The 13,258-nt window shown below is 40.0% G+C and overlaps 2 protein-coding genes and 1 long non-coding RNA gene across 3 annotated transcripts in view; 2 read left to right on the top strand and 1 right to left on the bottom strand.

Moving 5' to 3' along the window:
* The window catches only part of LOC125314342, a 396,865-nt gene that overhangs the window by 251,778 nt on the left and 131,829 nt on the right, over positions 1-13,258 (top strand). The window lies entirely within an intron of this gene.
* Positions 1-13,258, top strand: part of LOC115730551 (TMV resistance protein N-like) — a 322,507-nt gene that overhangs the window by 233,100 nt on the left and 76,149 nt on the right. The gene's annotated exons all lie outside the window — the stretch shown is intronic.
* LOC125314344 overlaps positions 1-13,258 on the bottom strand; it is a 35,301-nt gene that overhangs the window by 18,566 nt on the left and 3,477 nt on the right. Inside the window, exons 2-3 of the long non-coding RNA XR_007197852.1 lie at positions 3,036-3,038; positions 2,564-2,571 (exon numbers count right to left, since the gene is read on the bottom strand). This is a non-coding gene — a long non-coding RNA (uncharacterized LOC125314344). The remainder of the gene's footprint in view (positions 1-2,563; positions 2,572-3,035; positions 3,039-13,258) is intronic.

Raw genomic sequence — 13,258 nt, 5'->3', positions numbered from 1 at the left:
AAAAGTTCGAGCAAGATTATTTCTCTCTCATTTTTGCAGGATTCTTGACTTGTAAACCTGGAGCGGATGACGAAGAAATTCATTTCAGCAGCCTTGACTCAACTAGAGTCCCCTTTGTAAACCTTTGACCTAGCCCTCATTACGGTCCTAATCAAAACCTCCAGATCTGCTCGGTCGTATCAATTGCGAGATTACTCGGATCCTTGTCGAATGTGATGATCGTAAGATTGAGTGATTTTTCTTGAATCCTGCAGACGGGATAAATAGCCTTTTTTGAGAGTGAGAGAAGCCCTTTCGGACTGAAGTCCCCCCATTCAGCTCACATTTGAGATATTCATAATGTGAGAACCTCCCTGGACAGGATTGGTAATGCAAACTGGATAGAATGGTTATGCATGAACCATAGTATGAGTCATTGCATTATACACATGTTATTTCTAATCATTTCAAGTTCGGCAAAATAGTTTTGCATGAACTCATTGTTGAATATGTTTGTACATGATACCTCCGACATTCTACGCTACGTAATGCATTTCCGATGTTCGAGTTCCCTCCCAAGGTCTCGAAATTCATCCGAGGATTATTGAATAAGCAAGTTCTACTGGCAAATGCCCACCATGTGATCTTTCAAACCCTCGGGTAAGTATCTCTTCAACTTGAACCCTTCCATGGGAGTGAGTAAAAGTCCTTTCCGACAATAGATTCATCATTTAATGCGATTATGTTTTGTTAAAAGGACTAGACTTATTTCCTTATTGACAAATCCCCATGGAACTTTGCAATGTAAACAAAAAAAATTCAAGAATTTTTGGACGTGTCATGTTGTGTTAACAATTGATCATGTTCATCTCAAGTGATTAAATAGGTATGATACAAGCAATCTACCTCGTTCCTTGATTATTCATTCGGAGAACCCAGGTAAGTTTTATGAACCCCTTTTCAAATTAACAACTCTTCCGATGATAGTTGTTATGATTCAATTCAGGCAATATGCCCCTTTCGTACTTATCGATTCCATTCGGTGGTACTCCTCTCAAATATTGTTCAAATTAGGCAATATGCCTCTCCTATCAGGTCGTGTAGACATATGCACTGGCGATCTTGACATCTTATCAAATCATAACGACGTAGCTCTTATAATTTCGGTCTCGGATCACGAAGACATATGCACTGGTGATCTTGACCTTTAGTCGGCTCATAATGACATAGCTCTTATGATTCTCGGCTCTTTCATCAAATCATAACGACATAAGCACCCATGATTTTGATCCAAATCAAATCGTAACGACGTAGCTCTTGTGATTTTGGTTCCCCTTTGTCAAATCGTGAAGACATATGCACTGGCGATTTTGACATTTTATCAACTCACAACGACGTAGCTCTTGTGAATTTGATTTCACTTCTTTCGACTTATAACGACATAGCTCTTGTGATCTCGAAGGACACACATATCTTGCGTCGTCTCGCATTAGAGGGAAGTCTTTGATAACAGATGGGCCTAGTACCTTAAGATCCTCGCATCAGAAGCTTGGAAATTAAGAGAATCATTAGCTTATGAGGTATCCGGTAAAACAGGTATGCTCGTATGCGATCCATGTGCAGGTTTCTTTAATATGGAAAAAAGAGAAGCTTTGGCACATGTCATTTACTATCTTGCATGGCATGCATTATTTCCTATCACATTAGAAAATGGGATTAAGACTCCCACCAAAAATAAATTATCATATGATTTGCAAAATTTAGGTTTCAATTTTAGTCTTTGAGCGAAACTTCTACGAGCCTCCACTCAAAGAGGGGCAGCTGTTGACACCTAAATTTTGATATTTCTAAAATCATCCATTTCAAGCATAAAATGAGAACTAGTCATAGTTCTCACCAAAAATGAATTTCTCATGTATTACATATTTACTTTTCGTCGATCGTGCGCATCATTGTGTTCATCTTAAATTGACAAGCAGACGGACCGGGCATCACATGGAAAATTCGACTAAGCATGGGGAGATTACTGAAAATTCTAAGAGGGCTTGAGCCTATTTTCATATTTAATTCAGCCCATTTATGCTCATTTAAATGTTAAAGGCTCTTAATTAATTATTCATTTAATTAATTAAAGCCCAATTTGAGCTCGGGATTATACGATTAAGCCCGCAAGAGCAGGAAATTGAGCTAGCCCATGACAATTCCTCTTGTGGCGGAAATTATTGAGGAGTTTTAATGAGATCGGACTCTTGAAGATCAGAATTTTTAATCCGACGGTCACCCTAGTCTATAAATACCACGTTAAGCTTAGGGTTTAGGGGGGACAGATATGATAATACACGGCCAATGTGAGAGGCGTCTCTTTGGTTCGTCTTCATCCGTTGTCTAGGGGGCCACGGACACTTCAGTATACACGGCCATGGAAGGAGAAGGGGTGTCTCCATGGTGAAATTCAAAGAGACGCCCACGCACAGAGAGAAGGTGGGGACATGGGAATTCGCAAGTTGAGAATCTGAAGAGGACTGCACAAATTCAAAGAGATATCAACGACTTTGCATATCCGATTTCCCTAACATTCACCAACTGGGATTGCTTGATTAGCTTCATTCCGGGAAAAGATACCATGCTCCATCGTTGCATCTATCACCGATTCTCCACTAGTCGAACGTGCAGTGGTTTGGTTTTAGTATTATCTCAAGATTTTCCCTTTTATTGCACTTTAATTAGTTCCTGCAGGTTTTCAACAAGACGAGATTTTCACCTCCGATGTGTTTTGGCAAGCTACTTATAAAAACCCAGTGAAGTTGCAATCCCGACCATACTTCCGGTCTCCTATAAACGAGCAACGTCCCAGGCGCTCTTACAATTTCCAGCAAGTGCGGTTCCGGGGAACTCCATACAAAGGGGGCCCATTCATGAGAAGACACGGCCCTTAGAGGGTTCATAATACACACTCGCACCTCCCTCATCGAAGCGAGATGGCTTTAACTTGAAGCACTCGTGAGATCCCGATCACAACAAGGCAAAGAGGCATGGACTTCTTCGGGAAAGGACACCGGCTCGCACACACTTGGGAGTTTATGCTTTGAAGGACACGATTCGCACATGCTAACAGGAAGTTTTTCTCCCCATGATTTCTTAAACCCCACTGGATTCTTATTGCAATTTTGTTTTATTGACTTGGGATTAGAGAATTTCACTTTCCTCTCTTGGTTACGGATTTTCAATCAATCTTGCCTAGGGATCTCCTTGAAGCAACCACGTTTGCCCCCATCCGGTGAAGTCTATTATTTTGCGGACCCCGATTGTTCGGACCCATCCCCGAGATGCAACCTCAATTTGTCACCGACGCACTCCATTCCAACACTTTGGCGTCCTCTTTGCTGGGCCCAAATTCCCGTTCTGAATACCTAGCGATCTCCGAAGTTTGTCACAGCTCTTCCCGGTGAGCGCCCGAACTTTGCACCGTCGAGAATGAGGAACAACGAGAAGGAACATGCATCGAAAGTTTTTCCATTGATGAATAACATTTCCAATGAACCCCAACCCACTAACATTGTGGTGTGTTGTTTGTGGTTCCAGGTGTCATTAACCAAACTTTTGCAAGTGCCTTAGCTTGCCCATGCCAGATGTTGAGCCAGGCCATTGAGCTTCGGGCAACAATTCGCTGCACTCCCAATATTGAGAAATCGGCGATGCAATCATCTCAATTCAGTTTATTTCAAGGAGTTTCAAGCGGTTTCGCAGCCATGAAAGCTCCATAACCGCCCATGAACCACCGAGTTCATCGTTCAGTCCAATCTGCAGGCCTCCGAGGATTATTGATTCGCAATTCATCGAAATTCAAATTTGGCAACATTATCTCGGGATTAGGTAACAATCTTGATTTGAAATATTCTGAAAATTGCTTGCTTAATTTGAATGTCGAGTGAATATTGGGTTAATATGGATTGATCTTATAATATCTATGTGGTAATTGCTTAACTTGAATTCTGAGCAAATCTTGTGGATATTATGCCTATCTATAGAATATTTGACATCTTTTGTTGCTCTATTTAAAATTTTTGAATCCTAAGCATATCGGATAAGATCCGTATCTCGGTTGGGAATTCTGAATATATCTTTAAAATTCGAGGAATTATCTAAAAAATTTCAGATCTCGAGAGATAATCTTTCATAAGTTTAAAAGATATGCAATCCCTTGCGGATAGGGCCATACGCCCTTGAAAATTCCGGAATCCCCTAAGGATTTTTGAAAATTCAATAAATATTTGCACGTCTTTAAACAAAACCGCCTATAATGTATGCTCCCCGGTGCCTAGTCCCGTTGGAAAATTAAATCACACGCCACGCCCATGATCTTATGGGATGAGATGGTGATTCAAATATAGAAATTCGTATTCTGCCCTTTGGCGAAAAGGGACGTTGTATTTCTATATATTTATCCAGATATTGGCTCGAATCTTCGAGAATGTAGCGGATAAAATCTCGCTCTGGCCCGGATCTTCGGGAATGAGAAGATTTATTGGAAAATCGGATTTAAAGGTATATTATGGGCATTTTTGTTTAATTTTGTTCAAATTCATCATTTTCAATTGAAAAATTCGAAAAAAAAAGGAAATCAAAATCACAAATCATCAATCGGGAAAAGGCATTTTCATGAAATTTGGTACCGAAAGGGTGTTAATTAAAAATTAACATAATTAAGTCCCCGAACCCTAAATCTCTGGTTAGCAGAAAATAAAGTATTCTCCCATACTTTATTTAGGTATCTAATCTACCTACCAAAAAAGATTAATGGCGGCTCCTACAAAAGAAAAAAAATCAAACCTAAGTTGCGAATTGGTAGGGCTTGGGAGAGTCCGTATTAGGTTAGTTAATTCATCTAATTAACCTAATAATCCATTAACCTAAATTAATTTTTAGGTCGCGACAGCTATGTGAAACCCCGGGACTTGGCCATGCGGGGACGAGTTTACCCCGGGACTTGGTCATGCGTGGACGAGTTTACCTCGGGACTTGTGCCATGCGGGGAGAAGTTATACCCCGAGTCTTGGTCATGCGGGATAAGTTTGAAGCATGTTGACACGGGCCATTGAGATGGCATTGGGAACTTGATGCGTTGAAATACGGGTCCCAAAAATTGTTATAGCCTAAAGCATGATAACACGTGGGCTTGGCCATGGAATTGAGATTGAATGGTAAGCCCGAGGCGTATTCACGCGGGCCAATTCACCAAGTTGAGAAATTATGGTAAAATGAGAATTAAACTATGATATATGAAATTGTTTTATGCTAACACGTAAAGCTTGGTCATCCGATGAGCTATGCCTTTGAAACTGTGATTGTTATGCCATGCATTGACATGTGTTGCTGTTTCATGCTATGTGCTTTATTTTGTGGTTTATTATAAAAATAAAATAGATAATAGTGTCTCTGGAGGTACTAGCTGCCTGGTCTAGGATTAGGGTTAGCTTACCGAGATGTAAATTTTTTTTATGGCTAGTAATTTCGTCTAGAGGGGGGTGAATATGTGATAAAGTGTGATTTTAAGAATTTATTGCGGAATTTAGATCACACAGCATAAAATAGAGATCTCAAATGATGGAGCTAGAGTATATTACAACGAGCAAACAATTCAATTGATGCAGGATATGTAATGGGATTGATACGCGCTGTTCGTATGCAATTTAGCTATCACAAAATATTTAGAGTGATCAGAGTAAGATATAAGGAAAACTGCACAGAGGGATTATAGTGGTTCGGCTTTAGTTAAGCCTACGTCCACTTCTTCAGCTGATAGCCAATCGGCTGGATTTCACTAGTGCTCGGAGGTTACAGATCCATGATCTCCTTGATACTCATGACTTCAAACCCAGCGCTCAACACTCGTGTGTACACCTCCTCACAATCACAATGGATGGATCAAGAAGTGTGTTGGAAATGGAATTAACTTTATTAAAGAATCATGAACACTTTTTCCTCTTAACACATATCTCTTATTTCCCTTCGTCTTCGAGATGTCTTTTATACTCTTCCTCCTCTAATCTAGTCGTTGCAAGACATCCAGAAGAGATCTCTCCAAATCTACCCTTTTGGACGAGATGTTTGCCAAAAGAAGATCTCTTAGCCGTTGGGGATCGCTAAAGGAAAGTCTTCTCCGCTTGGATCAAATCGCCCATACAATTATGATCTCGGGTTTTCATAGATGGTTTCTTCCATTTGGAAAGTCTTTGTTTGTCTTCTTGGTTCCGCATCCTTGATTGATCTCGGTCATTGAGAATCTTCAAGAATGATCTAGCTCAATGACGTCCGTTGATATACATTAATTAAGCTCAGTTTGTATTCCTCTTGAAGTTCTGATTATTGCTCATGAAGTACTTCTCTCGGAGCTTGAGTGTCATTCCAACGTCCGAGCTATCCCCGCTCATCATCCGAGCTCAAACTAGTGTCCGAGACTCTTAGAAACAACATATGAGCCAAATCCTTTTGCCGATTCAATCCAAGTGCATCCCCGTACCCAAGGATAATCTGCAAAACAAGTAAATCACGACATTATCTCAAAACACAATAGTACTTGGATTGTTTTGTCAACTTCAAAACCATCTAGGGATTTTTCTCAACAATCTCTCCCTTTTTGATGATTACAAAACGATCCACAATAGTAATGAGTAATTGAGTTTAGAAAAGGTGAGTAACTTCAGCGAAGTTACTCTAGTAAGGATCTTGCTAGGGAATAATTTTAGCGATTTGTTCCTTGTACCTTTAGCAAGAATAAGTTCCGAAAAATGCATTTACATACGATGATGAGCAGTCTCGGAACTTGTGCTATCTCGGTTGATGAGTTTGTATTATAAGTGTATGTACTTATTGATATGTGTGATAGTTTCATATACGATGCGAGTATGAAGGTTGTAACTCCTCAGAGCATCACATTCCGTCAGATGCTCAGAGCTTGTCCCGTTTAGCCAAAGCTTTCAAATTTGTGAAATATGTAATCTTGAAAGAAAGGAACTTGTTCACCTGCTCAGCTTAGGAGAAGGTAATCCTTCTCAGATGATGTTTCCACAGATCATGCTTAACCTGAAATCCTGTTCTTGAGGGATTTGCGCCCATATTACTGATTGATTTCACATGATTCATTCACATATTTTTCGAGTCATATATCGCACATATCACATCATGACATCACAAGTTATAGCACTTACAACACAATTATATCATTATATACCATTTTTCCCCTTTTTGTCATCAGCAAAAGGGAGTAACCCGCATAGTCAGATAGTGATAAAACGTTGTTCCCCCTGAATTCAATGCCTATTCAGGTTATCTATGCAGTATACTCAAATCAAACATGCTAGCATTCAAATAATGAATCATTCAATCAACTGAATCAGAAAAGAAAAGAACAGAGCTCAGAGTAAGATTCAGAATACGGATCCAAACATGAAATGTTAAAAAAAAAAGATTAAAGTTTTGGTGTTTGGTCCGGATGAGAAGAAGATGGGGCTTGATCTGAAGTGGAGGCTTGGTTTGTAGGTAGTTGGACTAGGACAAACTTGGATAGTTGATTTAGCTTGAGGTCCAGATCCTTCTTCGCAGTGAGGATCCCGTTGTCCAAGAAGCCCAATTGAGATTCCGAATGATCATGGACAGTTTTTCGAATTTTCACAACCTCGGCATCTACCTTTGTGCTCAAGCCTTCAACTTCTGAGCGCAAAGTGGTCTAAAGGTCCGACCATTTTTGGTCAATCTCTTGTTGCCTTTATGCTATCTCCTTGAGAAGGTTTGAGTTATTGGCAATGTCTGTTTCATCCGTTTGAGTTCCCACATTTGTTGACTCCCCTTGAGTCCTTGCATGGTGTTCAGATGATGAAGCAGATTTGTCCGGGAGATTTGCTATTTCAGCAGCATTAGTATCTCGTTTCGTTTTGCTCCCTCTCGACGTTCCTTCTCGTGGAAGTGGCCCCTCTATCTCTGTTCCCCGTTCTAGGACAGATGATATTGCTTCTCTTGTTGTATCTCCTCCCTCTTTTGTGTCCTCTTTCTCTTTTTCCTGCTGCTCCAGTTGAATGGCAGTCTCATCCTCATATGTTGATCCGACGATCGTTTGGATTAGCTCTTCTAGTTCCATATCATTTGTTGTTGAGCTGTCCGAGATGTGCTCCTTTTCAATTCTGTCAAGCAGCACCTTAGCAAGTTTTCTTCTTTTGATGCTAGGTCTGGTTGATTTGTGAGCAATCATCTTGATTTTCCTCTTTCAAGTGGATTCTAAGGATGGTTCCCAAGATTTGTTCTGTGGAGTTTCAACAAAGCCCTCCTTCCGAGAAAGATCTATGGGGATCACTTTCTTCTTTCTATCCCTCCAGCTTCCGTCTTTAAATCTGTACCCCATCTTTGTGAGCATTGTCTCGCCTATACTTCCCCGATGAAGCTATATGGATTTGAGTTCCAAAGGTACCACTATCCTCGTGTACTCAAAAATTCTGCTTATTAGAGATCCATAGGGCAGCCGACCCTTGTTCTTCTTCACCGCTCTCCTCATGTGCGGAAAAATTAGGTGAGGCAGAGAGAATGATTTTCCATTCAGGATGGCCCAGATGAGCTTTGCCTCATACCTTGAGACATCCGTTTTTGAGGAACCCTTTGGTCTTAGGCGGTTGATAACTACCTTATGCAGTATTATAGTCCTTATAGGGAAATGGTGATGCTCAACGTGTGGCTTGTTGGCTCTTGAAAGATCGGAGTTGCTAGATAGCTCCTTATAGACATCATCATCCGAGACGGGAATTTTGTTGAAACCGAACGCCTAAGTCTCAAGGATGTCCGCTAGGTCTTCAGTAGCTATAATGGTGCTCTGCTCCCTATAAGAAAACTGAATTGCATTTCTATCTATCATTGTGAAGTTCGAGTAGAAATAGGCGGTCGGTTCACTATAGGTTGGAGTGGTTAAGGAGCAGAAGTTGTGGAGCCGTAAGTTAGTGAGGGGATAGAGAATCTGCAGACCATTCCTCTTAAAGAAGTCAAAGTCAACAGTGCCGTTAGGCATAATGCCTCTACCAAGTAGTGCCTTGTAGCACCGTTGATGTTCTTTCAATCCGAACAGACTGTCCGCCTCTTCTTCACCAGCCAAAAACTTCATTGGTACATGCTTGAAGAAGGACTAAATATGTTCATCATCATCATCATACCTCAGATGTTCTATTACGTAGATTTCTTCCTCCTTCACATCTTCCTTTCGAGCACTTCCCCGCTCAATCTCTACGGGTCTCCAACCTTCTCTTTTCCCTTTCCGGAGGGACTACTCTTCCGAAGCTCGGTTCCTACTTTGGTGGGTAGCCCTATTTCTGTCTGAGTGAGCATCTCGGAGAATTTGTGCATCTCTTCTTCATTGAAGAATTCATTCATTTTCACAAAGTCCAGAATGTTATTTTTAGATCTACCATCAACCTACATTCCTTTAATGACATTCAATAGACCCCTAGCTAGCTTTATCCTTTTGCCAATAGGCAAACTAGCGTTTTCCTTAGGGGTTCGGATTACCGTGGAAGAAATTCGTTGCTGAATCTTCTTGTGTTTCTCTTCTGTCACTTCTATTGGCGAAATCTCCGTCATGTGAGCGATTAATCTCTGTGCCTACTGCTCGGCTTCGCTCGGCGGGGTGGTGAGGTCGTAATCACCAGATGTCCTCTGTCTTCTGGATCCTAGACGATCGTAGCGGCGAGAGCTAGCAACTGAAGATTTCTGTGCCGAAGGATTCTTGGGCGCCATGAGGAATGAGAGTTGTCGGGGGATTCCGATCGTAGAGCTTTGGGAGATTTATGGTTTTTGAATTTCATAAGACTGATTTGTGAGATTATGAGAGCGATTTGTGAGAGTGAATGAGTAGAAAAGGTTTAGGGTATATGAGGCGGTTTCTTAAAAAGGAAATTCTTTTAAAAATATTTTGAGAATTTTTCAACTCAATCAATTTAATTTTAGTCAAGGCAATCAAATATTCAATCGGAACAATCAGCATAATCACATAATCTTTTGTCGTTTTTGCTCAGAAGATGTTGTCTTTAGTTGATCTTCTAAGTTCCGAGATCCTTAAGTTCCTTCAGATGATGCTTTCAAGCTCTGAAGCCGCTAAAGGTCTTCAGATGATATTTTCGGGTTCCGAGGCAATTTCTCTTGTCTAGATCTCAGCTTAAGTGGGAATTATGGTTATACCCAATTTTTGTCTAATGTACTCAAATGTATTTTTGTCAAGTGCCTTAGTGAATATATCAGCTAATTGATATTTAGAATCAACAAATTGAATGTTAACATCACAGTTATGCACATGACCACGAATAAAATGATGCTTGATTTCAATATGCTTAGCTCATGAGTGCAGAACTGGATTCTTTGTGAGGTTGATAGCACTTGTGTTGTCACATTTGATTTCCACATCGTGAGTTTCAACACTAAAGTCCTTCGCTTGTTGCTCCATCCATAGGATTTGAGCGCGACAGCTTCCTAGTGCTACATACTCAGCTTTTGCAGTTGATAGAGCTACGGTGTTCTGTTTCTTGGAGAACCAATACACTAGCATTGATCCCAAAAGTTGACATGTGCCCGAATTACTTTTTCTATCCAACTTACAACCTGCAAGATCAACGTCCGAATACCCATGTAATACAAGATCCGATATTTTGGGATACCATAACCCTAAGTTTGGATTAGTTCCTATATACTTGATGATTCTTTTGACAACACACATATGGGATTCTTTAGGATCAGATTGAAATCTCGCACACATGCACACATTGAATATAATATCGTGTCGAGAAGCGTAAAGGTATAACATAGAACCAATCATGCTCCCGTATAGCTTCCGATCAATCTGTTTGCCTTGTTCATCCTTATCCGATTTGGATGAGGTAGACATCGGTGATTCTGTTTTCTTGCGCTTATTTTGACCAAACTTCTTCACTAGTTCCAAGGCATATTTTTCTTGATTTATGAATGTGCCATGATGAGTCCGATTTACTTCTAGTCCTAGGAAGAATTTGAGTTCTCCCATCATGCTCATCTCGAACTCCATCCGCATGGTCTAAGAGAAGTTCTTACAAAGATGTTGGTTAGACGAACCAAATATAATATCATTGACATGTATTTGGATAAGCAGAATTTCTTTACCTTCCCTTCTGATAACTAGAGTTGTATTAACTTTACCTTTTTCGAAACCCTTTTTAGTAAGAAAATTACTTAACCTTTCATACTAGGCTCGGGGTGTTTGCTTCAGTCCATAGAGAGCTTTTTTCAACTTGTACACATGATCCGAGTTCTTTAGATCTTCAAAGCCTAGAGGTTGTTTGACATAAACTTTCTCCTTGATATATCCATTGAGAAATGCGCTTTTAACATCCATCCGCTACAACTTGAAGTCATGGTGGCAAGCGTAAGCGAGTAGCAATCCGATAGATTCCGGTCTTGCTACTGGTGCATAGGTTTCATCATAATCAATCCCTTCTTCCCGAGAGTAGCCTTTTGCAACAAGCCTTGCTTTGTTCCCGATTACTTTTCCTTTGTCATCCAACTTATTCCGAAAGACCCATTTGGTTCTAATAACAGGATGATTCTTTGGTTCGGGTACAAGTTCCCAAACTTCATTCAGTCTGAATTGTTGTAACTCTTGTTGCATAGCTTCGATCCAGCTTTCATCTTTAAGAGCTTCTTCGATTCTTTTGGGTTCAACTTCAGAAACTAGAGCAAAGGCATTTATCGTATCCTTGAGTCCGGATCTGGTTCTGACTCCTTCATCTATATTTCCTATGACCTGATCTGTGGGATGACCGGATTTGTATTTCCATCTCCTATTTGATTTGTCACGTTCAGTCTCAGTGAGATCTTCATCATTTGAATCTTCAGATGATGTGCTTTGCGGAGTATTTTTCATGTTCTGAGAGGTTTCATCTGGTTCTGGGTCTTCAGATGATGGTTTTTCCTTCTCAGATGATGATTTCCGATTCTCAGATCTTATTATTTCTTCAAGATCTATTGTCCGAGTAGTCCGCTCATCTTCAAATTTCACATTCATTGATTCCTCAATTGTCCGAGAGTTCTTATTGAATACTTGGTAAGCTTTACTAGTTGTGGAGTATCCTAAGAATACACATTCATCCGATCTTTCATTAAACTTACCAGTCCTATCACTTGCATTCTTAAGAATATAACATTTACATCCAAACACATGAAAGTATGAAATATTTGGCTTCCTTCCCTTGTAGAGTTTATAGGGAGTTTTCTCAATCAATGGTCCGAGGAAAACACGATTGATAGTATAACAAGCGCTTGAAATGACTTTAGCCCAAATTTAAATGGGGTAGAGCTTTGCTTTCAATTAAAAAATTTCGTGCCATTTCTTGTAAAGATCTATTTTTCCTTTCAACAACTCCATTTTGTTGAGGAGTATATGGAGAGGAAAAATTGTGTTAAAAATCATTTTGATCACGTAATTCTGCAAAGTAGTGATTTTCAAATTCACCTCCGTGATCAGCTTTGATGCTTGTGATTGAATAACCTTTTTCATTTTGAACTTTCTTAGAAAAGGTTTTAAAGAATAAGAATGCATCACTCTTGTGAGTAAGAAAGAATGCCCATGTGAATCTAGTATATTCATCCACAATAATAAGATAATACTTTTTACCTCTAATACTCTGTGTTCGAGTAGGTCCGAAGATATCCATGTGCAACAGCTGTAGAGCATGGGTAGTGATGACTTCATTTATGGGTTTGTAGGAATTTCTTACTTGCTTTCCAAGTGTGCATGCTTCGCAAAGTTTTATCTTTTCGAATCCGACATTTGGAAGTCCTCTTACAAGCTTCTTTTTGGAAAGTTTGTTGATTTGCTTGAAGCTTATGTGTCCTAGTGTCCTGTGCCATAGTTCTGGATCGTCTTTAACGGATAGAAGTCATTTTTCATTCTCGGACGATGTGTCTAAAAGGTACATGTTGCCATATCTTCGTCCGGTAAATGATGACTTATTGTCTTGGCTTGTACCTGAGCATTTATTTTCTGCAAAAGAGACTTTGTATCCAATATCGTATAGTTGGCTAATACTAACAAGATTGAAGCTCAAACCCTTGACTAATGAAACATCTTTGATGAGTAGATCGCCAATCTTCATAGTTCCTTTGCCGATAATCGTTCCTTTGTTGTTGCATCCAAAGGAAATGTTTCCTCCATCAAGTTTTTCAAAATCAATGAACATGGATGAGTCACCAATCATATGTCTAGAGCATCCGCTATCAA

This window comes from Rhodamnia argentea, chromosome 3 (genome assembly GCF_020921035.1).
Source record: "Rhodamnia argentea isolate NSW1041297 chromosome 3, ASM2092103v1, whole genome shotgun sequence".
NCBI classification, from domain to species: Eukaryota; Viridiplantae; Streptophyta; class Magnoliopsida; order Myrtales; family Myrtaceae; genus Rhodamnia; species Rhodamnia argentea.
The sequence above is the reverse complement of the archived record's forward strand: the minus strand, read 5'-3'. Positions and strand labels throughout refer to the sequence as shown.